This window comes from Leucopleurus acutus, assembly GCF_964270905.1.
Source record: "Leucopleurus acutus genome assembly, chromosome: 11".
Taxonomy (NCBI): Eukaryota; Metazoa; Chordata; class Mammalia; order Artiodactyla; family Delphinidae; genus Leucopleurus; species Leucopleurus acutus.
Genome location: NC_139152.1, coordinates 25857849 through 25875516, shown reverse-complemented (window position 1 = coordinate 25875516; position 17668 = coordinate 25857849). Strand labels below are relative to the sequence as shown.

General features: G+C 40.0%; 1 long non-coding RNA gene across 1 annotated transcript in view; it reads right to left on the bottom strand.

The window, feature by feature from the left end:
* Window positions 1-625: 625 nt before the first annotated feature.
* LOC309969347 overlaps window positions 626-17668 on the bottom strand; it is a 697850-nt gene continuing 680807 nt past the window's right edge. Inside the window, exon 2 of the long non-coding RNA XR_014326624.1 lies at window positions 626-755. This is a non-coding gene — a long non-coding RNA (uncharacterized lncRNA). The remainder of the gene's footprint in view (window positions 756-17668) is intronic.

Genomic DNA, 17668 nt, shown 5'->3' with positions numbered 1-17668 from the left:
CGGTTCGTGCCCCGGAAGATCCCACATGCCGCGGAGCGGCTGGGCCCGTGAGTCATGGCCGCTGAGCCTGCGCCTCTGGAGCCTATGCTCTGCAACGGGAGAGACCACAACAGTGAGAGGCCCGCGTACTGCAAAAAAAAAAAAAAAAAAAAGAAAAGAAATCAAGATATATTTTTGAAAAGTATGTTCATTGCTCTCCCTTCTCCAAATTGAAAGGAATCTGAATAACCAATAGAAAGGGAATTAAGTAACTTATGATACATTAACTTGATAAATACTAAAAGAAACTATTAAAATGGTTTACTTCCTTATAGTCACTTTGAAAATGTGTGTAATATTATATATAATGTAATTTAATATAACAACATGTGAACTGAACCATCTGCAAAGTTCCTTCAGGAGATATACCAAAACGATAATAATTGTGTGTTCAGATGTCAGATCAGATGTGAATTTTTATTTTGTTTTCTCTTTTTCCAAGCTTGCAATTATATTTTTTACCACTCTTGTAATTGAAAAAAAATCAATGTTGATCTTATTTCTTTTCTTCCTAAAATTTGCTTCTCCCCAGCTTCCCCACAGCTATGAGTATCTTCTCAAGTCCTCTGGGTGCTCTGCTCTGGAGTTCTTTTTTTTTTTTTTTTTCTTTTTTAACATCTTTATTGGGGTATAATTGCTTTACAATGGTGTGTTAGTTTCTGCTTTATAACAAAGTGAATCAGTCATACATAAACATATGTTCCCATATGTCTTCCCTGTTGCGTCTCCCTCCCTCCCACCCTCCCTATCCCACCCCTCCAGGCTGTCACAAAGCACCGAGCCAATATCCCTGTGCCATGCGGCTGCTTCCCACTAGCTATCTACCTTACTACGTTTGTTAGTGTGTATATGCCCACGACTCTCTCTCGCCCTGTCACAGCTCACCCTTCCCCCTCCCCATAACCTCAAGTCCGTTCTCTAGGAGGTCTGCGTCTTTATTCCTGCTTTACCCCTAGGTTCTTCATGACATTTTTTTCCTTAAATTCCATATATATGTGTTAGCATACGGTATTTGTCTTTTTCTTTCTGACTTACTTCACTCTGAATGACAGACTCTAGGTCTATCCACCTCATTACAAATAGCTCAATTTCGTTTCTTTTTATGGCTGAGTAATATTCCATTGTATATATGTGCCACATCTTCTTTATCCATTCATCCGATGACGGGCACTTAGGTTGTTTCCATCTCCGGGCTATTGTAAATAGAGCTGCAATGAACATTTTGGTACATGACTCTTTTTGAATTTTGGTTTTCTCAGGGTATATGCCCAGTAGTGGGATTGCTGGGTCATATGGTAGTTCTATTTGTAGTTTTTTAAGGAACCTCCATACTGTTCTCCATAGTGGCTGAACCAATTCACATTCCCACCAGCAGTGCAAGAGGGTTCCCTTTTCTCCACACCCTCTCCAGCATTTATTGTTTCTAGATTTTTTGATGATGGCCATTCTGACTGGTGTGAGATGATATCTCATTGTAGTTTTGATTTGCATTTCTCTAATGATTAATGATGTTGAGCATTCTTTCATGTGTTTGTTGGCAGTCTGTATATCTTCTTTGGAGAAATGTCTATTTAGGTCTTCTGCCCATTTTTGGATTGGGTTGTTTGTTTTCTTGTTATTGAGCTGCATGAGCTGCTTGTAAATTTTGGAGATTAATCTGGAGTTCTTAATTTTGTAATTCTCTTCTCCTTTTACCTCTCATACTCAAACTATCCCCAAGTGCAGTGGAATCTTCTTCAACAACAGATTTTGTCCATTACCACCCTCTGCCCAAATCCAAGCTCTAAGCCACTATAGCCAGAATGTATTTAACAGCCCCCAATACCCTACGTAGTTCCTCTCCTTGCAAACCTACTTTTGCTTCCTATTATCTACCAATACCAAAATTGGACTCCAATGTTGATCTTACTACCCTTTTCTATACAGTCTCTGTTCAACTTCTTACTTTGTTTTTATATACCCCCATCTGAAATTCTCTACTATGGCCAGTAGGCTCTTTGAATTCCACTTTCATATTTTGTACCCATCAATGTTTTTGCTTTTTCCTTCAAAATTCACTCTCAAGTCCATATTATCTACCCTCTCCACATTTGGGGGTATGTTACTCCACGTATTCTCAATCCTTACAAACATGGACTTTCTAAGTATCCTATTGAGATCCAAGTGTGTTAAAATATTTGAAATGTAGTACACAAATATTAGGTAATATGTTGTTAGAGTATAGCCTAATCTTTAGAGTATTATAGTTAATGGCTAATATTTTTTTTCTAATTTAAAAAATGTTTGAAAAATTGGATCTAGAAATAATAGACAGGCGATTATAATATCAGTCACAGAAAAATACTAGGAAGGTGTATGACACCCATGGTTTTGTTGTCACTGAGGACAAGAAATGGCAGTCAGTAGAAGCAATAAGAACAGGGCATTCTAGACTCATTTTGATAGAATTCATTAGCCTCGATCAGAGGAATGCTTTCATCACAGTATTTGACAAAGTATCTTTGACAACCTTGTGGACAAGCCTAAGAAAAGTGAGCTGGAGGATAATTACTTGGGTAAAGTCATAGCAAGTTGAAAAACTATACCAAGAATCTTGATCAAGATAGAGATCAACTTGGAAAGAGGGTACTAAGCTGTCTGGTTCTGATCTCTTCAGGATTTTTATCAATGACTTAATGAATAATTAGAAAATATTCACAGTAAATTTGCTCAATTAAAATAGCTAGAGTATTGTATATACAATGAATGTCAGAAAAAAAAAAAAAGAAAAAACAAGTCCCCAAAAGTCTAAAATTTCAGACTAATGTCAGGAAGATGAAATAAAGTACAGATAAGTATGAATCCTTCAATTCAGGCTTAAGAAATTGGCTACACAACTGCCAGATGGGTGAGACCTGATTTAACGAAAGTTCCCATGAATAAAAATCCCCAGAGGTTTCAGTTGATTTTAACCCCAACGTAAGCCAAAGTTGTATGGAGGCAAAATGAACAAACAAAAAAGCCATTTTGGGGTAGAAAAACAATATAGGGTCCAGAGCAAGGGAAGAAAATATTTTAACTTTACCCTGAATTTACTGAACCTGAAAAAATACTTTAATTTAGGGTGCCCTATTTTAAGGGAGAAGGCTGACAGTTCAGAGGTAATAGAAACACTGCGAGCAGAAAGAGAAATGTAAGGAAATTAGGGCAAATGAGGAAGGGGTAAAAAGAAATGGGGTGTTTAGCTTACAAGAGATCATACAAGAAGTGCCATGGCAACTCTACTCAGATACATAACTGACTCTCAGGTGAAATAGAAAGTAAGGTCCCACAGAGGGACCAAGGTTTGAAAACAAGGCTTTAATGTACTGCAGGGGCCTGAGAAGCTGGGATGCTGAATAGAGTGGTGTCACCATGAAATGAATTTCTTTGCTGCCAGACAATGAGTCAAATCAATTTTTCTTTAATGGCTTCTCTGTGCCTGGCGTGTGCATCTGCAGCATTCTGTGGAAGTCAACACGTGAGGATGAGAAAATGAAAGTTGGAGGTGGGGGGACTGTTCTGTGTCTTTGATGTTAAAATAAATTGTCTGTGGAGGTACAGTCAGAACTTTTCATTCGGCTGTATTCAGAAATCTCAGAGCATTTTAGAGTCACATTTAAGGTATGAAAGACAGGCAGAGATGTGTTACCTTTCGAGTTAGTTAAAGGTTTAGTTTTATTAATACACTGTTTTTCTTTAAAATTGCTCACAATATAACTGTGTGAAATGCAAAACTTCTCATCAATTTACCCTTGTGTTTTATTTATTTATTTATTTATTAACATCTTTATTAGGGTATAACTGCTTTACAATTGTGTGTTAGTTTCTGCTTTATAACAAAGTGAATCAGTTATACATATACATATGTTCCCATATCTCTTCCCTCTTGCATCTCCCTCCCTCCCACCCTCCCTATCCCACCCCTCCAGGCGGTCACAAAGCACTGAGCTGATATCCCTGTGCTATGTGGCTGCTTCCCACTAGCTATCTACCTTACGTTTGGTAGTGTATATATGTCCATGCTTCTCTCTCGCTTTGTCACAGCTTACCCTTCCCCCTCCCCATATCCTCAAGTCCATTCTCTAGTAGGTCCGTGTCTTAATTCCTGTCTTACCCCTAGGTCCTTCATGACATTTTTTTCTCCTTAAATTCCATATATATGTGTTAGCATACGGTATTTGTCTTTCTCCTTCTGACTTACTTCACTCTGTATGACAGACCCTAGGTCTATCCATCTCATTACAAATAGCTCAATTTCGTTTCTTTTTATGGCTGAGTAATATTCCATTGTATATATGTGCCACATCTTCTTTATCCATTCATCCGATGATAGGCACTTAGGTTGTTTCCATATCCGGGCTATTGTAAATAGAGATGCAACGAACATTTTGGTACATAACTCTTTTTGAATTTTGGTTTTCTCAGGGTATATGCCCAGTAGTGGGATGCTGGGTCATATGGTAGTTCTATTTGTAATTTTTTAAGGAACCTCCATACTGTTCTCCATAGTGGCTGTACCAATTCCCACCAGTAGTGCAAGAGTGTTCCCTTTTCTCCACACCCTCTCCAGCATTTATTGTTTCTAGATTTTTTGATGATGGCCATTCTGACTGGTGTGAGATGATATCTCATTGTAGTTTTGATTTGCATTTCTCTCATGATTAGTGATGTTGAGCATTCTTTCATGTGTTTGTTTGCAGTCTGTATATCTTCTTTGGAGAAATGTCTATTTAGGTCTTCTGCCCATTTTTGCATTGGGTTGTTTGTTTTTTTTTGTTATTGAGCTGCATGAGCTGCTTGTAAATTTTGGAGATTAATCCTTTGTCAGTTGCTTCATTTGTAAATATTTTCTCCCATTCTGAGAAAAAGTCTTTTCGTCTTGTTTATGGTTTCCTTTGCTGTGCAAAAGCTTTGAAGTTTCATTAAGTCCCATTTGTTTATTTTTGTTTTTATTTCCATTTCTCTAGGAGGTGGGTCAAAAAGGACCTTGCTGTGATTTATGTCATAGAGTGTTCTGTCTATGTTTTCCTCTAAGAGTTTGATAGTTTCTGGCCTTACATTTAGGTCTTTAATCCATTGTGCGCTTATTTTTGTGTATCCTGTTAGGGAGTGATCTAATCTCATACTATTACATATACCTGTCCAGTTTTCCCAGCACCACTTACTGAAGAGGCTGTCCTTTCTCCACTGTACATTCCTGCCTCCTTTATCAAAGATAAGGTGACCATATGTGCGTGGGTTTATCTCTGAGCTTTTTACCTTTACCATGGATCTATATTTCTGTTTTTGTGCCAGTACCATACTGTCTTGATTACTGTAGCTTTGTAGTAAAGTATGAAGTCAGGGAGCCTGATTCCTCCAGCTCCGTTTTTTGTTCTCAAGATTGCTTTGGCTATTCGGGGTCTTTTGTGTTTCCATACAAATTGTGAAATTTTTTGTCCTGGTTCTGTGAAAAATGTCAGTGGTAGTTTGATAGGGATTGCACTGAATCTGTAGATTGCTTTGGGTAGTAGAGTCATTTTCACAATGTTGATTCTTCCAATCCAAGAACATGGTATATCTCTCCATCTGTTTGTATCATCTTTAATTTCTTTCATCAGTGTCTTATAATTTTCTGCATACAGGTCTTTTGTCTCCTTAGGTAGTTTTATTCCTAGATATTTTATTCTTTTTCTTGCAATGGTAAATGGGAGTGTTTTCTTGATTTCACTTTCAGATTTTTCATCATTAGTGTATAGGAATGCAAGAGATTTCTGTGCATTAATTTTGTATGCTGCAACTTTACCAAATTCATTGATTAGCTCTAGTAGTTTTCTGGTGGCATCTTTAGGATTCTCTATGTATAGCATCATGTCACCTGCAAACAGTGACAGGTTTACTTCTTCTTTTCCAATTTGGATTCCTTTTATTTCCTTTTCTTCTCTGATTGCTGTGGCTAAAACTTTCAAAACTATGTTGAATAAGAGTGGTGAGAGTGGGCAATGTTGTCTTGTTCCTGATCTTAGTGGAACTGCTTTCAGTTTTTCACCATTGAGGACGATGTTGGCTGGGGGGTTGTCACATATGCCCTTTATTATGTTGAGGAAAGTTTCCCCTATGCCTACTTTCTGCAGGGTTTTTATCATAAACAGGTGTCGAATTTTGTCAAAAGCTTTCTCTGCATCTATTGAGATGATCATATGGTTTTTCTCCTTCAATTTTTTAATATGGTTTATCACATTGATAGATTTGCGTATATTGAAGAATCCTTGCATTCCTGGAATAAACTCCACTTGATCATGGTGTATGATCCTTTAAATGTGCTGTTGGATTCTGTTTGCTAGTATTTTGTTGAGGATTTTTGCATGTATGTTCATCAGTGATATTGGCCTGTAGTTTTCTTTCTTTGTGACATCCTTGTCTGGTTTTGGTATCAAGGTGATGGTGGCCTCGTAGAATGATTTTGGGAGTGTTCCTCCCTCTGCTATATTTTGGAAGAGTTTGAGAAGGATAGGTGTTAGCTCTTCTCTAAATGTTTGACAGAATTTGCCTGTGAAGCCATCTGGTCCTGGGCTTTTGTTTTTTGGAAGATTTCAATTTCAGTGCTTGTGCTTGGTCTGTTCATATTTTCTATTTCTTCCTGATTGAGTCTTGGCAGGTTGTGTATTTCTAAGAATTTGTCCATTTCTTCCAGTTTGTCCATTTTATTGGCATAGAGTTGCTTGTAGTAATCTCTCATGATCTTTTTTATTTCTGCAGTGTCAGTTGTTACTTCTCCTTTTTCATTTCTAATTCTATCGATTTGAGTCTTCTCCCGTATTTTCTTGATGAGTCTGGCTAATGGTTTATCTATTTTGTTTATCTTCTCAAAGAACCAGCTTTTAGTTTTATTGATCTTTGCTATCGTTTCCTTCATTTCTTTTTCATTTATTTCTGATCTGATTTTTATGATTTCCTTCCTTCTGCTAACTTTGGGGTTTTTTGTTCTTATTTCTCTAGTTGCTTTAGGTGCAAGGTTAGGTTGTTTATTCGAGATGTTTCCTGTTTCTTAAGGTGGGCTTTTATTGCTATAAACTTCCCTCTTAGAACTGCTTTTGCTGCATCCCATAGGTTTTGGGTCATTGTGTTTCTATTGTCAATTGTTTCTAGGTATTTTTTTATTTCCTCTTTGATTTCTTCAGTGATCACTTCGTTATTAAGTAGTGTATTGTTTAGCCTCCATGTGTTTGTATTTTTTACAGATCTCTTCCTGTAATTGATATCTAGTCTCATGGCGTTGTGGTCAGAAAAGATACTTGATACAGTTTCAGTTTTCTTAAATTTACCAAGGCTTGATTTGTGACCCAAGATATGATCTATCTTGGAGAATATTCCATGAGCACTTGAGAAAAATGTGTATTCTGCTGTTTTTGGATGGAGTGTCCTATAAATACCAATTAAGTCCATCTTGTTTAATGTATCATTTAAAGCTTGTGTTTCCTTATTTTCATTTTGGATGATCTGTCCATTGGTGAGAGTGGGGTGTTAAAGTCCCCTACTATGAATGTGTTATTGTCAATTTCCCCCTTTATGGCTGTTAGTATTTGCCTTATGTATTGAGGTGCTCCTATGTTGGGTGCATAAATATTTACAATTGTTATATCTTCTTCTTGGATTGATCCCTTGATCATTATGTAGTGTCCTTCTTTGTCTCTTCTAATAGTTTTTATTTTAAAGTCTATTTTGTCTGTTATGAGAATTGCTACTCTAGCTTTCTTTTGGTTTCCATTTGCATGGAATATTTTTCTCCATCCCCTTACTTTAAGTCTGTATGTGTCACTAGGTCTGCAGTGGGTCTCTTGTAGACAGCATATATATGGGTCTTGTTTTTGTATCCATTCAGCCAATCTGTGTCTTTTGGTGGGAGCATTTAGTCCATTTACATTTAAGGTAATTATCGATATGTATGTTCCTATTCCCATTTTCTAAATTGTTTTGGGTTCGTTATTATAGGTCTTTTCCTTCTCTTATATTTCTTGCCTAGAGAAGTTCCTTTAGCATTTGTTGTAAAGCTGGTTTGGTGGTGCTGAACTCTCTCAGCTTTTGCTTGTCTGTAAAGGTTTTAGTTTCTCCACCAAATCTGAATAATATCCTTGCTGGGTAGAGTAACTTTCGTTGCACGTTTTTCTCCTTCATCACTTTCAGTATGTCCCGCCACTCCCTTCTGGCTTGCATAGTTTCTGCTGAGAGATCAGCTGTTAACCTTATGGGGATTCCCTTGTGTGTTATTTTTCCCTTGCTGTTTTTAATATGCTTTCTTTGTATTTAATTTTTGACAGTTTGATTAATATGTGTCTTGGCGTATTTCTCCTTGGATTTATCCTGTATGGGACTCTCTGTGTTTCCTGGACTTGATTAACTATTTCCTTTCCCATTTTAGGGAAGTTTTCAACTATAATCTCTTCAAATATATTCTCAGTCCCTTTCTTTTTCTCTTCTCCTTCTGGAACCCCTATAATTCGAATGTTGGTGCATTTAATATTGTCCCAGAGGTCTCTGAGACTGTCCTCAATTCTTTTCATTCTTTTTTCTTTATTCTGCTCTGCAGTAGTTATTTCCACTATTTTATCTTTCAGGTCACTTATCCGTTCTTCTGCCCCAGTTATTCTGCTATTGATCCCATCTAGAGTATTTTTCATTTCATTTATTGTGTTGTTCATCATTGTTTGTTTCCTCTTTAGTTCTTCTAGGTCCTTGTTAAATGTTTCTTGCATTTTGTCTATTCTATTTCCAAGATTTTGGATCATCTTTACTATCATTATTCTGAATTCTTTTTCAGGTAGACTGCCTATTTCCTCTTCATTTGTTAGGTCTGGTGTGTTTTTATCTTGCTCCTTCATCTGCTGTGTGTTTCTCTGTCTTCTCATTTTGCTTATCTTACTGTGTTGGGGTCTCCTTTTTGCAGGCTGCAGGTTTGTAGTTCCCATTGTTTTTGATGTCTGTCCCCAGTGGCTAAGGTTGGTTCAGTGGGTTGTGTAGGCTTCCTGGTGGAGGGGACTAGTGCCTGTGTTCTGGTGAATGAGGCTGGATATTGTCTCTCTGTTGGGCACTTCCACGTGTGGTGGTGTGTTTTGGGGTGTCTGTGGACTTATTATGGTTTTAGGCAGCCTCTCTGCTAATGGGTGGGGTTGTGTTCCTGTTTTGCTAGTTGTTTGGCATAGGGTGTCCAGCACTGTCGTTTGCTGGTCGTTGAGTGAAGCTGGGTGCTGATGTTGAGATGGAGATCTCTGCGAGATTTCAGCCGTTTGATATTATGTGGAGCTGTGAGGTCTCTTGTTGACCAGTGTCCTGAAGTTGGCTCTCCCACCTCAGAGGCACAGCACTGACTCCTGGCTGCAGCACCAAGAGCCTTTCATCCACACAGCTAAGAATAAAAAGGAGAAAAAGTAGAGAGAAAGAATTAGTAGAAGTAGGAAGAAAGAAAGAAAGAAAGAAAGGAGGGAAGGAAGGAAGGAAGGAAGGAAGGAAGGAAGAAAGAAAGAAAGAAAGAAAGAAAGAAAGAAAGAAAGAAAGAAAGAAGAAAAGAAAGAAAGAAGGAAAGAAAGAAAGAAAGGAGGGAGGGAAGGAAGGAAGGAAGGAGGGAAGGAAGAAAGAAAGAAAGAAAGAAAGAAGAAAAGAAGGAAAGAAGGAAAGAAAGAAAGAAAGGAGGGAGGGAAGGAAGGAAGGAAGGAGAGAAGGAAGGAAAAAAGAAAGAAAGAAAGAATATACAGTAAAATAAATTAAAGTAAAATATAATAAAGTTATTAAATTAAAAAAATAATTATTTAGAAAAAAAAGGACAGATAGAATCTTAGGACAAATGGTGGAAGCAAAGCTATACAGAGAAAATCTCACACAGAAGCATACACATACACCCTCACAAAAAGAGGAAAAGGGGAAAAACTCATAAATCTTGCTCTCAAAGTCTACCTCCTCAATTTGGGATGATTCGTTTTCTAAAGGAGGGAAGGAAGGAAGGAAGGAAGGAAAGAAAGAAAGAAAGAAAGAAAGAAAGAAAGAAAGAAAGAAAGAAAGAAAGAAAGAAAGAAAGAAAGAAAGAAAAGAAAGAAAGTAAAGTAAAATAAGGTTATTAAAATTATTAAGAAAAAAATTTAAAAAAAAAAACGGATGGCTAGAACCCTAGGACAAATGGTGGAAGCAAAGCTATACAGACAAAATCTCACAGAGAAGCATCCACATACACACTCACAAAAAGAGGAAAAGGGGAAAAAAATCATAAATCTTGCTCTCAAAGTCCACCTCCTCAATTTGGGATGATTCGTTGTTTATTCATGTATTCCACAGATGCAGGTACATCAAGTTGATTGTGGAGCTTTAATCCGCTGCTTCTGAGGCTGCTGGGAGAGATTTCCCTTTCTCTTCTTTGTTCTCACAGCTCCCAGGTACTCAGCTTTGGATTTGGCCCCGCCTCTGCGTGTAGGTCCCCGGAGGGTGTCTGTTTTTCCGCTCAGACAGGACGGGGTTAAAGGAGCCGCTGATTCGGGGGCTCTGGCTCACTCAGGCCGGGGGGAGGGAGGGGCGCGGAGTGTGGGGCGGGCCTGTGGCGGCAGAGGCCGGCGTGACGTTGCACCAGCCTGAGGCATGCTGTGCGTTCTCCCGGGGAAGTTGTCCCTGGATCCCGGGACCCTGGCGGTGGCAGGCTGCACAGGCTCCTGGAAGAGAGGTGTGGATGGTGACCTGTGCTCACACACAGGCCCCTTGGTGGCGGCAGCAGCAGCCTTAGCGTGTCATGCCCGTCTCTGGGGTCCGCGCTTTTAGCCGCGGCTCGCGCCCGTGTCTGGAGCTCCTTTAAGCAGCACTCTTATACCCCTCTCCTCGCGCACCAGGAAACAAAGAGGGAAGAAACAGTGTCTTGCCTCTTCGGCAGCTCCAAACCTCTTCCCCGACTCCCTCCCGGCTAGCCGTGGCGCACTAACGCCCTGCAGGCTGTGTTCACGCAGCCAACCCCAGTCCTCTCCCTGCGCTCCGGAAGCCGGAGCCTCAGCTCCCAGCCCAGCCCGCCCAGCGGGTGAGCAGACAAGCCTCTCGGGCTGGTGAGTGCCGGTCGGCCCTGATCCTCTGTGCGGGAATCTCCCCGCTTTGCCCCCCGCACCCCTGTTGCTGTGCTCTCCTCCGCGGCTCCGAAGCTCCCCACTCTGCCTCCCGCAGTCTCCGCCCGCGAAGGGGCTTCCTAGTGTGTGGAAACCTTTTCTCCTTCACAGCTCCCTCCCACTGGTGCAGGTCCCGTCCCTATTCTTTTGTCTCTGTTTTTTCTTTTTTCTTTTGCCCTACCCAGGTATGTGGGGAGTTTCTTGCCTTTTGGGAAGTCTGAGGTCTTCTGCCAGCATTCAGTAGGTGTTCTGTAGGAGTTGCTCCACGTGTAGATGTATTTCTGGTGTATCTGTGGGGGAGGAAGGTGATCTCTGCGTCTAACTCTTCCGCCATCTTCCCCTCCGCCCCTTGTGTTTTATTTAGATGAAACTTATCTGAATATTGATTGCTAGTTGCCATTTCTTAAAAATAAATGAGGTAAAAACGCATTTTTTCATCCATTTTGAAGTTCCTCTACCAATAAAAATTGTCAAGAGGAAGAATGAATGTAGAAACACAGCAGAACTAGACTAAAATCAATTTCAAGATGATCAATTTCCACATCTCAGTCATTTTCAAATAGTAACTTTTCATGAAGTTGCAGCTTATTATTTTTAAATCACTGATCATTTTCAAGGCTAACATTCAGCCCTGTCCTCTATAAAACAAATACAATTAGAACTTCATGGAATTATTAAGAAAAACATTTTTTCAAAAATTAACATTGTTATTTGTAGAGAAATTATAATACTAATTACAACAGAAATTTAAATGATTAAAGTATTGATTGGTGGTTAGTTGATGTTGGAGATACTCAAAAATATTAAGCTAAAAGAGACGTTGTAAATCATTTAGCATAATGTTCATTTTTTAGATTTGGAGACAGACCCAGGAGAGGACAGAGCCCAAGCCTGCACTGCTGGTTGTTAGAGGGCAAGGTTTAGAACCAGGGTCTGCCCAGTTCACAGTCAAGTGCTCTTTTATATCACACCACAGGGAACTGAAAGGCAAAGTGAGTTATTGAGATACTGTATTGAGCACCCAGTTTGTACAATGTGCTGCGCTATGCCAGGGCAGGACCGGGTAGCCAAAGAAAACCTGGCCCTTTTCTTAAAGAGACAGTCTTAGCTGGGAGACAAGCCTGAAAGCGTAACAATCCAAACAAGGTAGAGTCCAGTAAAGCAGTTCTGTGTAGGACCAAAGCAGAGAGGTGCCTATATGCAGCTCGCTAGTGATCTATCATGAGAAAAGAGTCAGGCTGAGAACATGGGCAGCAATGCTGGATGACATATTCTTCATATCCTTTATTACTTAAGACTGACCTTGTGTGAGAATGAAGCAGCAGAGCATTCCAGATCATAGAGCTGGTGAGTACGTGTAGGGGTCTGTGCTTGATTGCAAGGTATTGGGAGTTCTACCTGCGTGACAACCAGCCTGGTGAGGCAGGTGAGGATACTCTTGTGACAGTTAGGGAGCTGGGGCCAGGTGGGCTAAGGAATATGCGTGACTAGGGACCATGTTTTCCTTAGAAAACCTGTTTCTGCTTCAATACACAATGGATGGTTGAGGACTGACAGTATATATCATAAGGCATTGTTGCCAAATCTTGGCTCCCTGTCCACCGATGATGAAGAGAAATACGGAGACAGAGTTTGGAAGAAATAGAAAAGAGTAGCTTTACTCCTTTTGCCAGGCAAGAGGGGAACACAGTAGGCTATCACCTCAAGAACTGTGCCTCACTTCCCTGGCGAATAGGGAAAGGTTATATAGCCCAGGGCTCGTGGTCTGGGGTAGGTGATAAGGCTCAAAGTAATTAAAGTCTTGCATTTCTTTTCTTTTGCAAATTCATGGCCAGAGCTGGCATCAGGCGGCGCAGCAACCCGGTCTGGTGTCCCTGAATATATCGCGGTGACATTCTTTCTGAAATGAAGAGTGCTACAAGGGAGTGTAGGGGGAGAAGAAATGCCAGCTGCAAAGGGTAATTCATAAGGAGTTAGAGACTAATCAGCTTTGTGAAGGACAAGTCTAGTTACAAGTGTTTGTTAGTAGTAACAGCTAAAGTATAACCAAGATTGCTTAACTCTTTTAGGCCTGTTTATGTTGTTTCCCCAGCCTGTTCATTGTTTCCTTCTTTTCCTTGTTTATCAGAAAAGTCTCATTTCTATTTTTGCTGCAACAAATTCCCCACTGCTAGTTTATTCCTTCCATTATCAGTGGAGGAAGGGAAACAGGCATCGTTTTTGTCTGGCTGAGGACAAAACTTCAGCTTTGCTCCATTTGACAAACACTAGCTGTCTGGCCCAGGGGCCCATCTATCTCTACTTCAGCATGGCCAAAATTATTTTAGTTTAACTGTTTATTTAAACTTGCATTAAATTCACTCATCACAGCCGTGGAAAAACTCATTAAAATGTCTGTTTGCTAGAGCTACCATATGATCTAGCAATCCTGCTTCTGGGTATACATCCAGAAATGAAATCAGGATCTTGAAGAGATATCTGTATTCCCATGTTTATTGCAGCATTATTCACAATAGGCAAACTATGGAAACAACCTTAGTGTCCATCAATAGATGAATGGTTAAAGAAGACGTGGCACAATAGGTATACTATGTGTGTATATATATATATATATATATATATATATATATAAAATACACACCCACACACAATGGGATATTATTCAGCCATGAAAAGGAAGGTCATCCTGCCATTTGTGACAACAGGGGTGGACCTTGAGGGCATTATGTGAAGTGAAATAAACTAGACAGAGAAAGATAAATACTGTCTGACATCACATATATATGGAATCTAAAAAAGGAATGTATCAAAGGCAGGCAATTTTATACACGAATTATGTTGAAGAATGTGGAAGATCAGCTCTTCTAGCACCATATTTTTTTACTGGAACAATCTGGTTCTATCTCCCACTGTTGGCTCAGAGGGGCCTGGAAGTTAGCCAAGACCTCAAAGTTACTGCTTTCTCAGTGAAGAAGCTCTCCTGTGGGTGCCACAGGGAGCCATCGTCCAGGTAGTAATGTCCTTTCAGGGGTTGGTCACTCTGCTACTACCTGAGCTGATCAAGCGCTGCCTGCACACCTGCTTGGTGCTGGGAACTGTCCTGGGCACACAGGGTGGTTGAGAAGTGGAGCCTTCAGAACCACAGATGGCAAACAACCTGTGTTTACCATCCAGTCAGTAAGCAGTTACTGCGCACTGGCTGTGTACGGAGTGCTCCCCCATGTTTATAGTAAGCTACCCATCAGTTCTCACAACAATCCCATGAGGTGGGTATTATCGTCCTATTACTATTATGATGTCCTCTTCCCATGAGACAGTTGGGATACAGAGAAGCTGTGATTCTTCTGGGGTCATGTAACCAGCCTTCAGACTCCAGGTTCAGTGCCTCCCTTCATCCCATAGCTGTTCACTCTGCCCAGCTATTCAGGAATCCCGTTTTCTTCTATGACTTTGCTACCTCAGTGTGGCCCATGGACCCCATCTCAGCACTGTAACAAAGCAGGACCCTATGGGGCCTTCCCGGGACAGACCCCCTCCCTTAATATCCCATGCTTTAGCTCCTCTCGGAAGTACTTAGATAATAGTATCTCATGCACATTTCCTGAGTTGTTTTATAGATGCTTAAAACCACCACCAAATGAGAGAACTTAACTATTTGATGACCGTGAGCACAGAACCTCCAGACTGGCGCCTAGGGATTGATAATGTGAACCTCTGTGACACAGCCCTGTTACCTCACCGTCAACCAATCAGAAAATCATGCACGAGCGGATCACATACCCTGGGATGCCCTTCCCTCACCTTGCCTTTAAAAATGCTTTGGTGAAACCCTTCAGGGAGTTTGGATTTTTTGGGGCACGAGCCACTTGTCCTCCTTGCTTGGCCCTGCAACAAACCTTTCTCTGCTCCAAACTCCGATGTTTCATGTTGTTTGGCTTCACTGTGCGTCAGGCATACGAACTTGTGTTTGATAACAGCAACACCTGGGAGCTTGTTAGATATGCTGAGTCCCGGGCCCCACCCAGACCTACTGACTCAGACCCTGCATTTTAACAAGAAACTCTGTCTGTGCACTGAGACCTCAGCAGAGCTGCCCCAGGAATCATCAACCCAGCGGAGACAAGCTCCTGCTACAGAACCCCTCTGGCTCCAGTCTGCAGGATGAAGTTCTGCAGAGGGAAAACTAATTTTGACTCCATAAATTTTAGTTCTTTAGTGCTAGAGCAGCTTATCACAAGGCGATTTAACCTGGAAGGCAGTTTCCTATCACAGACATGAAAAAAAAAATTTTCCACACAGATCTTATATTTAATGATTCTGTTTTGCAAGTATTTGCTATTGTCTGTTATTTGCCAGGTACTGAGGGAGGTACAGGTCTTAGTGATTTCCCATGGGACACGGCAGTCCACGCTACTTCCAGCTTACGGCAATTCAGCCAATTCCTCCTTTAAAGTTGCATGTTTATAATAAAATTGCATCTGTACTTCTCTTAATGATGCTTTCTTGTTGAGTCATTCATTTAGTCAAATAACATATTTATTCAGACAACAAACACCTTTCACTGATGAAGTCCATTGTATTTATACATATGATGAAGTCCATTATATTTATACAGAGTAGTTGTGTTTCCATAAAAACTTATATCCTGAAGCAATTCTTAGTGGGAACATATTTTTTAAAGGAAGAGTTTAAAAAATCATGCTAATTTTACTACTCTTTCATGGTTAGCAGAACTCCCCCTCTGAGGTTTCATAACTCTTCATCAACATGAACTTGGAAATTCTCCCAATGTCCCAAAGGCGGATGTAGACTCAGGAAACCAATGCTGAAAATTAAGTCTCTCAGGACATGTTGTTGTCTCTATAATTTAACTTGGATGCTATTCAAAATCTTCAGAGGAAATTTTTTTTCAATATTTTTCATTTTCATTTCAAATGGAACTTCTTAAGACCACAGCAACTCTTGTAGAGTAAGAATTTAAATACTTGGGGCCTTCCATCTACATCAGATTTACATGCTGGGAATTCTGCTCCTTTATGGGAAACTAGTTCTAAAAACAGTTCTGAAAATCCCTTGAGGGGATGACACACTCCCAGGAAAAACACCTCTCTGGGTAATTTACTTTTATATGGGAGTACTAAAAGATGCAGCCGTCAGGCATAAGACTTATTTCCACACTCTAGGATAATTCTACTTCTGCTTGGGAATTTTTTGGGGATAATTAGTTATCAAGGATTAAGGCTTATTATACCTTGAAAAATGTTTAAAAATGCTTTTAAATGAAGTCATTGAGGTGAAGTTGATAAGCAGTAATTTAATATTTTATTTATTATTATTTTTTAATAAATTTATTTATTTATTTTTGGCTGCATTGGGTCTTCGTTGCTGTGCGCGGGCTTTCTCTATTGTGTCGAGCGGGGGCTACTCTTCCTTGCTGTGTGCCGGCTTCTCATTGCAGTGGCTTTTCTTGTTGCAGAGCACGGGCTCTAGACTTGTGGGCTTCAGTAGTTGTGCCACACGGGCTTAGTTGCTCCATGGCATGTGGGATCTTCCCGAACCAGGGCTCGAACCCGTGTCCCCTGCACTGGCAGGTGGATTCTCAACCACTGCACCACCTGAGAAACCCAATTTAATATTTTAAAATCAGCTTTATTGAGGTATTATATAAACACAATCAAATGTACATTTTAAGTGCACATTTCAATGTGTTTTTCTTTTTCTTTTTTTAAATTAAAGTATAGTTGACTTACAATTTTGTGTTAGTTTCTGGTGTACAGAAAAATGATTCAGTTGTACATATATCCATAGATATTCTTTTTCATATTCTTTCCCATTATGGTTTATTACAGGATATTGAATATCATTCCCTGTGCTATACAGTAGGACCTTTTTGTTTATCTATTTTATATATAGTAGTTTGTACCTGCTAATCCCAAACTCCTAATTTATCCTTCCCCCACCCCGTTTCCTCTTTGGTAACCATAAGTTTGTTTTCTATGTCTGTGCAATTCAATGTGTTTTGACCAGTGTAACACCACTAAAATGAAGATATAGAACATTTCCATCATCCAAAGAAATTTCCTTATTTATTGCCAGGTACATTGCTAAGTGACTTATTTGCATTATTTCTTTTAATTCTCATTAAATATTATAAAACAAGCTTTTATGGGCTGAATTGTGTTCCTCCATACCAGTATGTTGTAGTGCTTCCCCCCAATACCTCAGAATGTTACTATATTTGGAGCTAGGACCTTTACAGAGGTAATTAAGTTAAAGTGAGAGCTACCCAAGTGGGTGACCCTTAATCCAACTTGACTGGTGTCTTTATAATAAAAGGAAATTGGACATATAGGGAGATACAGGGATGCACATCCACAGAGGAAAGACTACATGAGGACACAATGAAAAGTTGGCCTCTGCAAGGAGAGAGGCCTCAGAAGAAACCAACTCAGAAAATACCGCGATCTTGGACTTCTAGCCTCCTGAACTGTGAAAAGGTA